The sequence below is a fragment of the Lolium perenne genome, chromosome 3, assembly GCF_019359855.2.
Source record: "Lolium perenne isolate Kyuss_39 chromosome 3, Kyuss_2.0, whole genome shotgun sequence".
NCBI classification, from domain to species: domain Eukaryota; kingdom Viridiplantae; phylum Streptophyta; class Magnoliopsida; order Poales; family Poaceae; genus Lolium; species Lolium perenne.
Genome location: NC_067246.2, coordinates 287154869 through 287166669, shown reverse-complemented (window position 1 = coordinate 287166669; position 11801 = coordinate 287154869). Strand labels below are relative to the sequence as shown.

At 41.8% G+C, this 11801-nt stretch overlaps 2 long non-coding RNA genes across 4 annotated transcripts; one reads left to right on the top strand and one right to left on the bottom strand.

The window, feature by feature from the left end:
• The first annotated feature begins 1028 nt into the window (after window positions 1-1028).
• Window positions 1029-4471, top strand: LOC127344191 (uncharacterized). Of its 3 annotated transcripts, none has more exons than XR_007877796.2 (5): window positions 1029-1221; window positions 1309-1525; window positions 1824-1876; window positions 1999-3423; window positions 4134-4471. It is a non-coding gene; the product is annotated as an uncharacterized lncRNA (long non-coding RNA). The 3 variants fall into 3 exon arrangements; XR_007877794.2 differs by having other exon boundaries at window positions 1029-1525; window positions 1999-2317; window positions 3336-3423; XR_007877795.2 differs by having other exon boundaries at window positions 1029-1525.
• A 4801-nt stretch (window positions 4472-9272) lies between these two features.
• LOC139837684 (uncharacterized) lies at window positions 9273-11198 on the bottom strand. The gene is made up of 3 exons (XR_011754305.1): window positions 10662-11198; window positions 9848-9951; window positions 9273-9705 (listed from the first exon to the last, which is right to left on the bottom strand). It is a non-coding gene; the product is annotated as an uncharacterized lncRNA (long non-coding RNA).
• Between the last annotated feature and the right edge of the window lie 603 nt (window positions 11199-11801).

The following is an 11801-nucleotide window of genomic DNA, read 5'->3' as shown; positions in this document are numbered from 1 at the left end:
GGATTAGGGATTAGAGATTTAAGGTTTTAGGGTTGTTTAAGGTTTAGGGATCATCGATCGAGTGCGCACACACATTATTAGAGGCACCCGCGCCTTTACGCATAAATTGCATGCATATATATTTGTGTTTTTTGGCCACCAACGATATATAGATGATCGAGAGAGAGAGATTGAAATCCCCAAGAATATGTTCAAATATACATTAAAATATATGCACGAATGCATGGTAGGCCATGCATGCACACTAATTATATAACTACTATATTAAAGATGAACAAACTTCTTTTTTCACAGATTTTTGAGTCCTTCAGTTCTTTTCTCGTGTACACGTTTGGTGGTCTGTAGAAAGTTTTGTGGTTCTTTTCTTTGGTGGGCTTTCTTTTAGCCTGGGTGCTTGTAGCGTTTTTCTGAACCGCTTTGACCATTAGTTGTCAGGTAGTCTCTCGAGACATCCCTGCCCATACACGACCTCTCTGTATCCAAGCGTCGAGCGCCGCCGGCTTCTCCTCCTTTTCCCCAATTTTTCTCTCTTTCCCAACACATCGTTGTCGGTCGGGTCGCCCAACCCAATTCTTCTTCCTCACACAACGGTGCCAAGCGAGGCCATAGCACAGCCACGCGTGGGCTGCAGCTTCTGGTGGTGCTCGGCGGAGGATTCCTGGCCGCCGTCGAGGATGGCGGAGGAGGAAGAAGAAGAGGTCATAGATTGGTGGCCATCCAGGGCACCCGTTGATACTTGACAGTGGTGGCGATGGCGTCGACGATTCCCATTCCGGTGACTGGGACAATGGCCGGCTCAGACTCTCCCCACCACCCGAGCTCCTACCTGCCAGCATCGGAGCTCCTCCGATCCCCATACTATCACCGCGTTGGGGTAGGCACCGGGGCAGTAGGTAAGAGGCAGCAGCCAGCGCTGTTTGGTCTACGAGGTAGAGGCGGCGGGGAACGGCGGCCGGCAGCGAGGCCAGCCGGGCGCGTCGAGCTGCGGCTATGGCTGGAGCGGAGGGGAGTTCTAGCGCCGAAGGAGGGGAGTTCTAGCGCCGAAGGAGAGCAGCGGGGAGGAACGAAGCCGGCGAGGAGGTGGTGACGGCAGAAGGAGCGATGCGCCCGGCATCAGGAATCCTCAATCCGTTGAAGCCTCTGCTCAAGTCACTCCCTCCTCCCATCATCTTCTCTCATGCCAGGCGGAGGCGCAATCGCTTTCAACCTCGACGAGATTCGGTGGCAGGGGCATTCACCTATATTTATCTGATTAGCAAAGATTCTGAGAAATTTTGTTGTACATATACTCATACATCTCACATCCAGGATCCAGCCCACGCCCGCACGTCCGAGCGCACTCACGCGCGGCAGCCCTAGCCTAGGCCCCATGCGATTGCGGCGGCGCCGGCGGGAAGCATTCAAGCGGAGCAGGAGAGCAGCAGCTAGCGGAGCAGGCGCTTGTGGCGGCGACCGGCGGGCGGGCGTCCAGGCGAGCAGCGGCCAGCTGCGACCAGCTAGCAGTGCAGGCGACGGGAACGGCCAGGTATTCTTCACTTTCTTCAGTCTTCAGCGGTTCATCTCTGACTTCAGCAGCATCAACTGATCAACATATCAGTTTAGCTCTATCAGATCACGTAGCATACTATCCAATTAGAAGATTTTTGTTTAGCAGGGTAGTAGACTAGCAGATCTAAATTTCTAGATGCCATTACTGCTAAATGCAAGTTTCAAGTCGATTAATTTCAATTCTCGAAAGAAAAGTCGATTAATATCACTACTTTCTTTACCAGATTGCTTAATGAAGTGCTCTGTTTGCTTATCCTTTTGTGTTTGTCTTTCAGACTTCTAGCTCTCTTCTTTTGACCTGTCACGTTGTCGGATGGCGTCTCAATTGGTATGATTATTTAATGGGATCCTTATTTAACATCTACTGAATTGAGATGGTAGTCAAATTAATATGCTTCTGTTGATCCTTTTATGTGCTCGAAAAATAAACATCTTACGATGATGTTTCAGGTACAAAATAATCTGTGAGAACTTGCAGAGCAAACTGCAGAGATACTAAGGTTATGAACATGACAGTGGTCATTGCTACCATGCTTCCGCCGATCTTTTTATGTGCTGATTAAGTAAAAATTGGTACTTCTGTATTGGCTGGCGAGCCATGAACAACTAAGCTAACAAGTGGCATAGTTGACTATTAGGTACTAATTTCCAATTATAGTTTCTGTCCAAGTTGAAGTTTGAGATGCACTTCTACGTATGTTAGATCAGCTCCGTGCTGAAAGCGAAGGAAAAAAAGGGATTCAAGGAATGTGTCATCCTACGCTTCCAGGTGATGCCTAAGTTGTTCAGAAAATTAATTTTGCGATGTAAGATTTCTCATGCTCATTACTTAACATTGGCACTATTATTCTCTGTGTTGGCAATATTTTTCGAGAACCCGCAACTTCCAATGATTATTGTTGAACAGGCATGCCATATATTTTAGGCTGATACTTATGTAATGCAAAATGGAAGTAGATTGGGAAAACAGAAAGTGTGATTTTGTACAGCACCTTCTCTTATGTTCCATATATACAACGGAGTTCTCCCTAAATCATGCAGATAGATTGTTCTCAATTAAGAAGCTACAGCCTGTAGGAGATGGTGCATTCTCACTATGTACTTTATCAGGGATGAAAGTTCGAGGCTTATTATGTAAATATCAAAATGTATATTGAGAAGATAATACATGCATTTCAGTTAGAAGTAATGTAGAATAGAATCTACACATATACTTAACTCAGCACATGAATAGCCTTACCCTGTTGTTAGCTGTCTCAGTCAGGAGTAATGCAGATTAGAATCTATATCCTCTGTAATGCAGCTCTGTCCATGTATCAACGCCGTCTAGCTCCGCCAGTGGAAACATATATTGCCGTTTCGCCATGTAATTCATCGTGAACATATTTACTAGCGCTGCAACTTTATTAGTATCATCCCCTACATTGCTAATCTCACATTACATGTACTGAATATTCAGGCCAACAAATCAGCAAATATGCACTCAGAAAAATAATTAACACTAGCTATGCATGACTAAAAGTACCATAATGGACATGGAAAACAAAAAATAGGCAGCCATGTTGATTGTGTGCACACTGTGATGATATATATATATATCCATTCTCTGTCCATTTTGTGTGCTCCTTTATATTTAAACTTTAATAAATCCTTGCACCTACATTGTGTAACAACCCATAGATATTTGCTTTCAACCATACTCATACTGTCATACACCGATATTCATTTGGGGATTTCTTTATATACACTACAGCCTACTCTCACATGTAAGTATTTTCTTGATGCAGAGCAATCTACAGGATATTTTCTACAGCAAACAAATTTAAGAAGTGGAAGCCATCGAGAAAATGAAGTGTCAACTATGCCTGCTCATAGGTTGTTTAATTGATTAGTTAAACTTTTTTTTTCTTATTCTTGATAGATAAGCTAGCTATATGAGATATGCTTCTAGATTCTCCATGTTCCAGTAATGGCACACACATTCATTTATGTTATACCTACTGTGCTTTTTTGTTTTCGATGAAAACTACAGAGAGATGATAGGTAGAACAACTACTGTGCACCTTTGCACTTTATTGAAAACAAGGTAAGAAATATCTCTTTTGTGAGGAAACAGTTTCAAAATTCCCCTTTTTATGATGAGATCACCGAATAAGACCTAATGGAGTAAGGTGCATTTGTTTTTTAATGACATGACAAGGCGAGGAAAAGAGTTATACATTTACCTTGGCTTTTAGACATTCTCACATTGACTAATATGGCTTATCACTGGGTTATTTCCCACTGACGCTTTATACTTCTCTATCTCAGAAATTAGTTAGATCATGAGGAGACAAGTTATTGGTCGATAGAGCCATAATGCGACCTGGCCATTTTCCTGGTAGTTTACTCCTAAGACCAGCTCCTGAGTGGACTTTCTCAGACATTTGATAATTTCGTACTATATTTGAAAGTCACAACTATAATCTCACATTACATGCACCATGATCAGTTACACACATAAAAAGATGACATTAAAGTGTGGTGCATTGGTCTGTACTTCCATGATGTAACAGATTTTTGTAGCGTTCCTTTTCTCAATTCAGGTTGTTAAATTCTGCGAGATTTGAGGTTCTGGAGCCATGGAATGCTGGTATCATCCAATGAGGACACACAAACATGCTCAAGACGGCTGGTCTCATTCTCTACATAGATTCTACATAATTTCAAATTGTGGATCTTCTTTTTAGAAGAATTGTGGATCTTTCTATGAATATTTGTTGTATTCCTTTTGCTCATGTTCTTCTTTTAAGTGAGTAATTTTCAAGGGTGAAAAGTGTGGTGTCAAGGGATTTCCTTTGCTCGGGCTTTCTCATCATCATTGGATTCTTATGTTTTGTATCCTTTGTTATATAGAGAGGAAAGGGCAAGTGACATTTATTCATACTCCATAAGCACATGTTATGAGCCATACATGCATGCAAAGAAGGCGCGCTAGGAGGCAACATATCTTTTAGATAGGATTTTTTTTGTCTTGCTCTGACTCATAATAAGCTATACTCTGAAGTTCTGGCTTTTACATTCATGGGTAGTAATATTTACATTTGAATGCAGCGAGAAATGTCTTGTGGTTACAAGGAGATGGTTGCTCACAACATTTCATTTTTGGGAGTTAAATTCATAGGGAATGTGAGAATGAATACCTAATCAAACAACCAGAGACAGAACAAAAATAGTTCAGGTTTTGCAATATTGTCTAGGAGAAGTTTTTGTGGTATACAACACATATGAACAGTTCTATTTAAGAAATTCATGTAGAAAACCTCGAAAGATGACAACCATGATAAAAGGAGTGCTAAACCACAAGTTAGAAGGTAGCTGTTATCTGGGTTATTTCAAGACGAGTTGAACCAGCTCTCAAGAGGAGAATTGTTCTCTTCAGTATGCTACTACTCTCTGAAGCTTTGCTATTATTCTGTATACATGATTCATTACTTCAATTGGTTGAACTGTAATTTTAATATTATTTCAACCATCGTATTACATAGTTTGCGCGGGGTGCCGCCGCGCCCATCCATGCTAGTATATATTATGAGGCAACTTAATCAAATGTGTTTTCATTCGAGAGAACTTGTCAAAATTAAAGTTAATTAATTTATCACGATAATTATATAATTAATTAATGAATCTCAGGGATATGTTATACAACATGATCGATATAGGCCATGTATATATATTAATTGGTGTTAATCTACGGTTTGCTAGCTAGCTGCTATATATAGAGCATGTTTTTATTAGATCGGGTTATAGCTAGTATACTTTAGGGTTATGTGTTTTAATTAAGTAGGGTTGATTAGCTAGGGTTAGTTACATATATATGGTTTAGGGTTAATGCATGGCGCATTTAATTTAATTAGAGGACCGTGAGGCACACCTGGGCTCCTCGATGCACAATTTAATCTGTTCCTGTTTTGGAATATGCTTAAAGTAGCACATGTCTTCAGCTGTTTGTGCGTAAAGCCTTTGTGACACCATGCTCTATATTCTCTGTATCAGGTTGGTACCTCCAGGTTCCGTGCTGAGGCTATGGGGAACGAGAATAGCGCCCCACCTGCTGCAAATCATAACAATAATTACCAAAAGTGAAATAACATTCCTGAAATGTGACCAAAAAACCGTAGGAACTATTGCAAGTTGTCAACCGTTCACACAGTCTGAAAGCAAAAAATAACAGACAACTTCCAAACGCAAAAAAAATCCTAGAAATACACATTTATTGGCAGATTCTGGTTGCAGGTGGGAGCGGGGCGACTCCTCCTAGCTTCCTAGAATACTTATTATGCCTTCAACTTGTTCTTGTTGAGTGTGAGGTCACGAGGATCTTTTCATAGTCCCTGACAGCGTCACAGAAAAGGTTAGTACTGAAGATAAACATTTATAATCAAGGAGAGATTTCAGTCATGATAGTGGTGCGTGATTATATTAGCTCTGATTCTGTAATATGCTTCAAAGTGTATGTCCACCATGGAGTCTTCTTAAGGGTGAACCTGGCTAGAAAAGAGAGCAACACCAACAACCATGGAGTTGCTTGGATAACAGAAGCACATACTGTGACAGTGATAGTTCAAAGAAGAATAAGAGCCATATTTTCTAGGTGCATTTAGTCAACAAGGGAACCTTCATCAAAAAAAAAACCAGTCTTCTTAAGCGTGCAAATAGATCTGGCAGGGGAAAATGCCAGCGATAGAGAAGATGGTGAAAATAAAATGGGCGACGAGTCAAAGTGGGTCTGGTCTATGCATAGGCGAGTTCGTGCAGTGTGGCAGAAGGCGTTTGGTGGCGATGGTTGTTGACTTGTAGATGTAGCCACTGCCACCTTGCCCGTCGATGTAGCATCGGCTTGTGACTCCTCTCCCTCTTCTGCGCGCTCAAGTTTCTCTCTGCTGCCCTCAAGACCCTGCATTGTTGCTCATATCAAAGTTGGCATGTCCAACTTATGAAAGCCCATGAGCATTTCGAAAATTGTTAAGATAAATCATGACTTAACTATGGGAACTTGACAATAATTCTAAGTAATTAGTAGAGGGCGGCATAAGGAAAGCATAAAACTGAACTAAAATGTGGAAGGAGAGTATCACCTAAATCGCGACATACATGGCAGGAAAAATGAAATTCTCATACATAATCAGGGTCATCTTCTCTATGCAAGTAGCAACAGCAAAAAAAGAGCAATATTGTCAGTCTATAGACAAACACATGTCTCATGATTTTTGACAAAATATTTATGGATGTGCTACTTGTTACAGAAACAATATGACGTAGTGGACATGAATGTTTTACATATGTTCCTCAATTGAGAAGATACATCAGATTTAACAAGATGATATGCAGGATGTGCATGTATAAATAAGGAATGACAGTAGATTTTACATTCAGGTGTAAAGTCTAAAGAGGCAGCAGACTACAATAAATATTACAGCTGAAATCAAGATGATATGCATGATCTATTTCTGCAAATATGGTGCGCCGATCACAGCCAACTTGATAACGTGGATGCAAAAAACTAATCGGATCACCATTCGACAACGATCTGTCTCAATGGCTTATCCATACCAGTTGAGAGAATGAGATGCGGTGGATTTGTGAATTGAGACATCGGCATAGGGGATTAGGCTTCGGCAGGAGCAATACAAAGAAAACATGCATCTACATTACCGTCTAGGAGGCCGTGAGTCTTAGCCACATCCTCGTCCTCTTCCACCACTCTTTCCAAGCGACCATTGTCTGTACTTGCCGCCGCCGCACGGCTAGCACTGGCAATAGCCCCTCCCTGCTAGCGCACAGTAGTATAAAGCAAAGTAAGTCATTAGATAAAGCTACAATTTAATTGAACTGAACTTCACAAGCATTAGGACCATCATTTGGGACCACAAAGATTTGAATAGCTACTATTTATACCCAGCAAATTACACGACTAAAGAATTTGGACCAAATCTGCACTCCACCGTTCGCTGCTATGATTGATTTGCTAGCTTTAGTTATATTAATTTCAAGAAGCTCAGACGCTTGAGTTCAAATACTGAAAAACTAATCAGAGCTAAGCATGATTTACATATTGCTTATAGGACAAACTATTATTTTTGGACAGGTGTTCAGTGTAACAGCTCATGATTCCATTTGACAGTTCAAAAAAGAAAAGAAAGATACTGTTCCAGTTTATGTCAAACAAAATAACAGAAGAAACAGTAAGCTTTTAGAAAGCCAATATTGTAGCAAAGAATGGAATAACTTAGCGAAAGCAGTAATCATTTTGGGAACTGTGTACCAAAAAACATCTGAACGAAGAAATCAGGGAAGGAAGCAGTAGCATATAAACAACAATATATCGGGGAAAAGATTGTTTGATATTATACAAGAATAAGCAGAGTAAAGAGTTGTTCACGTTGGAGTCAGAGCAGTGTTTATGTAACCAGTGTTTATGCAGAGTAAAGAATTGTTCATATGAGAGAACTTTTTGTACCTCCATTGTAACATTCAAAGTTCCCACAAAGGAGATCCAACTGGGGATGAACTTCACAAACACTCCTTAAAATCCAATAAAAAAATATACAATCAAGTCAATATGTATCAATCCTTCATATGATTCAGAGTGTAGCTTGGGAATCGATCGACCTGAACCGTGGCTTCCGATCGATCAAGAAAGAAAACTCAGACCCACTAAACTGATGTCGTACATGCAAAGGGAGAAACAAAGTGCTCTTAGAATCTCAAAAGGACCACACCCGTGGGATCATCTTAACCTGTCACAACGGCACACCACCTTCCACGCCCCATTGCAGAGGAAGGACAATCCATGTAATGAGAAGGCTATCAGTTCAGTATGTTTTTTACGATAAAAGGCTGATCTGATAACCTATGTATGTGAATATCACCGAAACAGAATAACTATCTACATTGACAAAAGGGGAAAAAGCATGTTTAACACCTTATGGACAATTGGAGTTCTCTGTCTCCTTGCACTTGCGCACCATGTCAAGGAACGAGTCCATTTGGACGGACGTCCATGCCTCTCGCTGTTGCATCATAGGAGCAATATTCATTCTGGACCTCGCGGAGCTCCCCTGCGGTAAGTGAAGCGTGGAGCGGAGCGGAGCGTCGATGCGGAACTCAAACGCGGGTGTCCACCACTCGGCAGCGTCGGCGCCGATGGACTCGAAGGCCAGATATAGAATACAGAACACATGCCTAATACATCACCTTTGCTCCATGGTAGTGGATCACTCACGAACCTGATGCCTAGTTTCTCTGACTTAACCTGATGCACACACCTCAAACCCCGTCAAAAAACGGAACAAAAAGGGGAAAAAAGCTGGACATCTCCTTATACATGTCCAAAGCATGCCACGCCTACCATGATGGAAGGCACGCGTTCTGCTCTCTCTACGAGATTAAATAATGAAACTGAGACATGCCAACACAAAGGGGATTGAATGTATAATAGTGTACCTGAGAATCAAAATCAGCAATGTCGCATTTTCCAGCAAGCTCCAGAGCAACTTTCCTGATAAACACAATCATACAAAGCATGTAATGCCAAAAAAAATCCTAACAAAATCATCTAAAATAAGCGCAACTCTAACAGATTCAAAAGATTTCAAAATGATTTGATAGTCCAGGCATGCAGCCCATTTTTCAACAGCTCTTTTGAAAGCACCAACCTCGGTATGTTTTTCAAAGATAGGGAACCCTGAATAAATAAATTTCACATTGTCAATTGTAGGGATAAAACATAGTAGCATAAATATCACTCCCATCAGTCTTCCTTTTCAATATCACGTGATACAATATTCAATTGCAATAGGTTACCCACGCATGCTCAAGAGTACCCTATTTTTATTCAAAAAAGGGAGAGATGTGGTAGTTCAATGAGATGGTAAGAAGGTAAACACTGAAGAAAATTTGTACTATAGTTCGGTCAGAGCCAATCCTCAAATAAGTCGTGCTGTTATAATAAAGGCGAAGGAGGTAAGAAACAGAATGATGGATTATATGAAGAAATGTACCTGATTATGAGCAAAAGATAGTTCAGTTCCGTCGTCTAGAGAGTTCAACTTCATCGAGTCAGTCAAATGTTGGATTCTGTTGATGCACCTGAAATTTTCTTTCCAACTCATCCACCTTCATTATAAACAAAAACCAGTCGGTCCAAAGTAAGTATATAGCTCACATTGATATATTAGATGCAAAGTCTGCCACATAGATTAAGATCCAATGGAGATTAAAAAATACTATTAGCATTGTTTTTCTGTGTTCCTCATACCTGCCACTCAATGCTCTCACATATGGTGGTAAGCTCTTTTGTCAGATGAACATATTCTGTGGTTTTTTAAGCAACTTGCTCCCATAGATGGAACGCTTGCCAATCTACAAAAAAAGTCATTATCCTCAGACCCAAAAGAAGAATAACGCCCAAGATACATGTAGGATGCATATCAGCTTTCTCTCCAAGATAAATAAATGCATGCGTATTTTGAAACTACAAGAGACCTAGTAGCTTTCGCACCGTAACAACTCGTCTTCTCAACTATTCAGTCAAAGAGGCCTTTGATTACCAAATCAAGAGGACCAGGTACCGAGGCGTATACTGAATCTGGTATTAAGAAATCACGGCTAAAATCCACATGTTACAGACTATCGCATATATCCCCATTCTAGTAATCATTCTCCTCTCATATCACCAAAATGATCGCCGAGATAAATGAGACTGCTGTTCGCATACAGCGAGATAACCTCTTTTGCAAACCCCCACAAGCGCAGCAGGCAATGTTTAAATTGGATATACACATTCTTACTCGATTTTCTAACAGAAGATATCACTGCAAATTTCCACTCCTAACCTAGCATCACAAATCTTTCCATATATCCAATCTTCCCTCATGCCTCACTCACGCATACAGTACCAAAGAATCTGTTGGGCTACAAAACTACTGAAGTTACAGAACGCAAGCAGCAGCACAAATCCATGGGCATAGGCAGCAGGTAAGCATCACATGAGCATCATTTGGCGGCGATTAGTGCACATACACAAGAACAGAAACGAAATTTTCAGTAACCGGAGAGGGGGAGGGGGTTACCAAGCACAGGATCTCCCGGACGATGTAGAACGGTCCCTGGGGAGTCCATGCCGAGGAATCTGCGGGAGGACGCTGCGCTACAGAACGCTGGGGGGCGTTGGAATTCGATTCCCGCCACGACCCTGGAGGTAGGATTTGGGCGAGGGATACAATGACCTTGGGCATGTTTTCGGCGGAGAACCCCGCCGATCTCTTCCCACCGTGGCTAATGTGTCTCCGCCTCTCCTCCCTCGCGGTGCCGTAGCTGATCTATCTGGCGTTGTCCCAGCGACCTGCACAGGGACTTGCCGCCTCCGCCGCCCGTCCCCATCTCCTCGTCATTGTTGTGGGGGTATGGGGTCGATCTTTCCGGGAAGAAGTGCTAATAGTCCATGGCGGCGCCGCCGGCCCGCCGTTGTCCCCGCCGTAGCGGACCCCTGCCCATAGGGGAGGGCGCTGCCAGACCCGCGTGAGGACACAAGGAGGGGCATGGCGCTCGGGGGAAGTGGGACGACGGTTTTCAGGATAGGACGCGGAGTGGTGAGTCGTGCCTCGTGCGTGCGTGAGTTGCAGCTACAGTTCGTTTCTCGTCGGCCGGTTATGTTGCTGTTTTTTTTTTACTTTGCGGGAGGGAGAGCGAAAAAGGGGAGGGTGGGAGATTGGAGGTGGGAGGCTGGACGTACCATGGGACACCACCTCTAGCCATTTAATATAGTAGAGATATATGCACGAATGCATGGTAGGCCATGCATGCACACTAATTATATATATATATTATGAGGCAACTTTTGATCAAATGTGTTTTCATATGAGAGAACTTGTCAAAATTCAAGTTAATTAATTTATCATCGATAATTATATATATAATTAATTAATGAATCACAGGGAGATCGATAATTAATTTAGGGTTTTAGGGTTGTTTAAGGTTTAGGGATCATTATCGATCGAGTGCGCACACACATTATTAGAGGCACCCGCGCCTTTACGCATAAAGTGCATGCATATATATGTGTGTTTTTTGGCCACCAACGTCTTATATAGATGATCGAGAGAGAGAGATTGAAATCCCCAAGAATATATATGTTCAAATATACATTAAAATATATGCACAAATGCATGGTAGGCCATGCATGCACACTAATTATATATATATTATGAGGC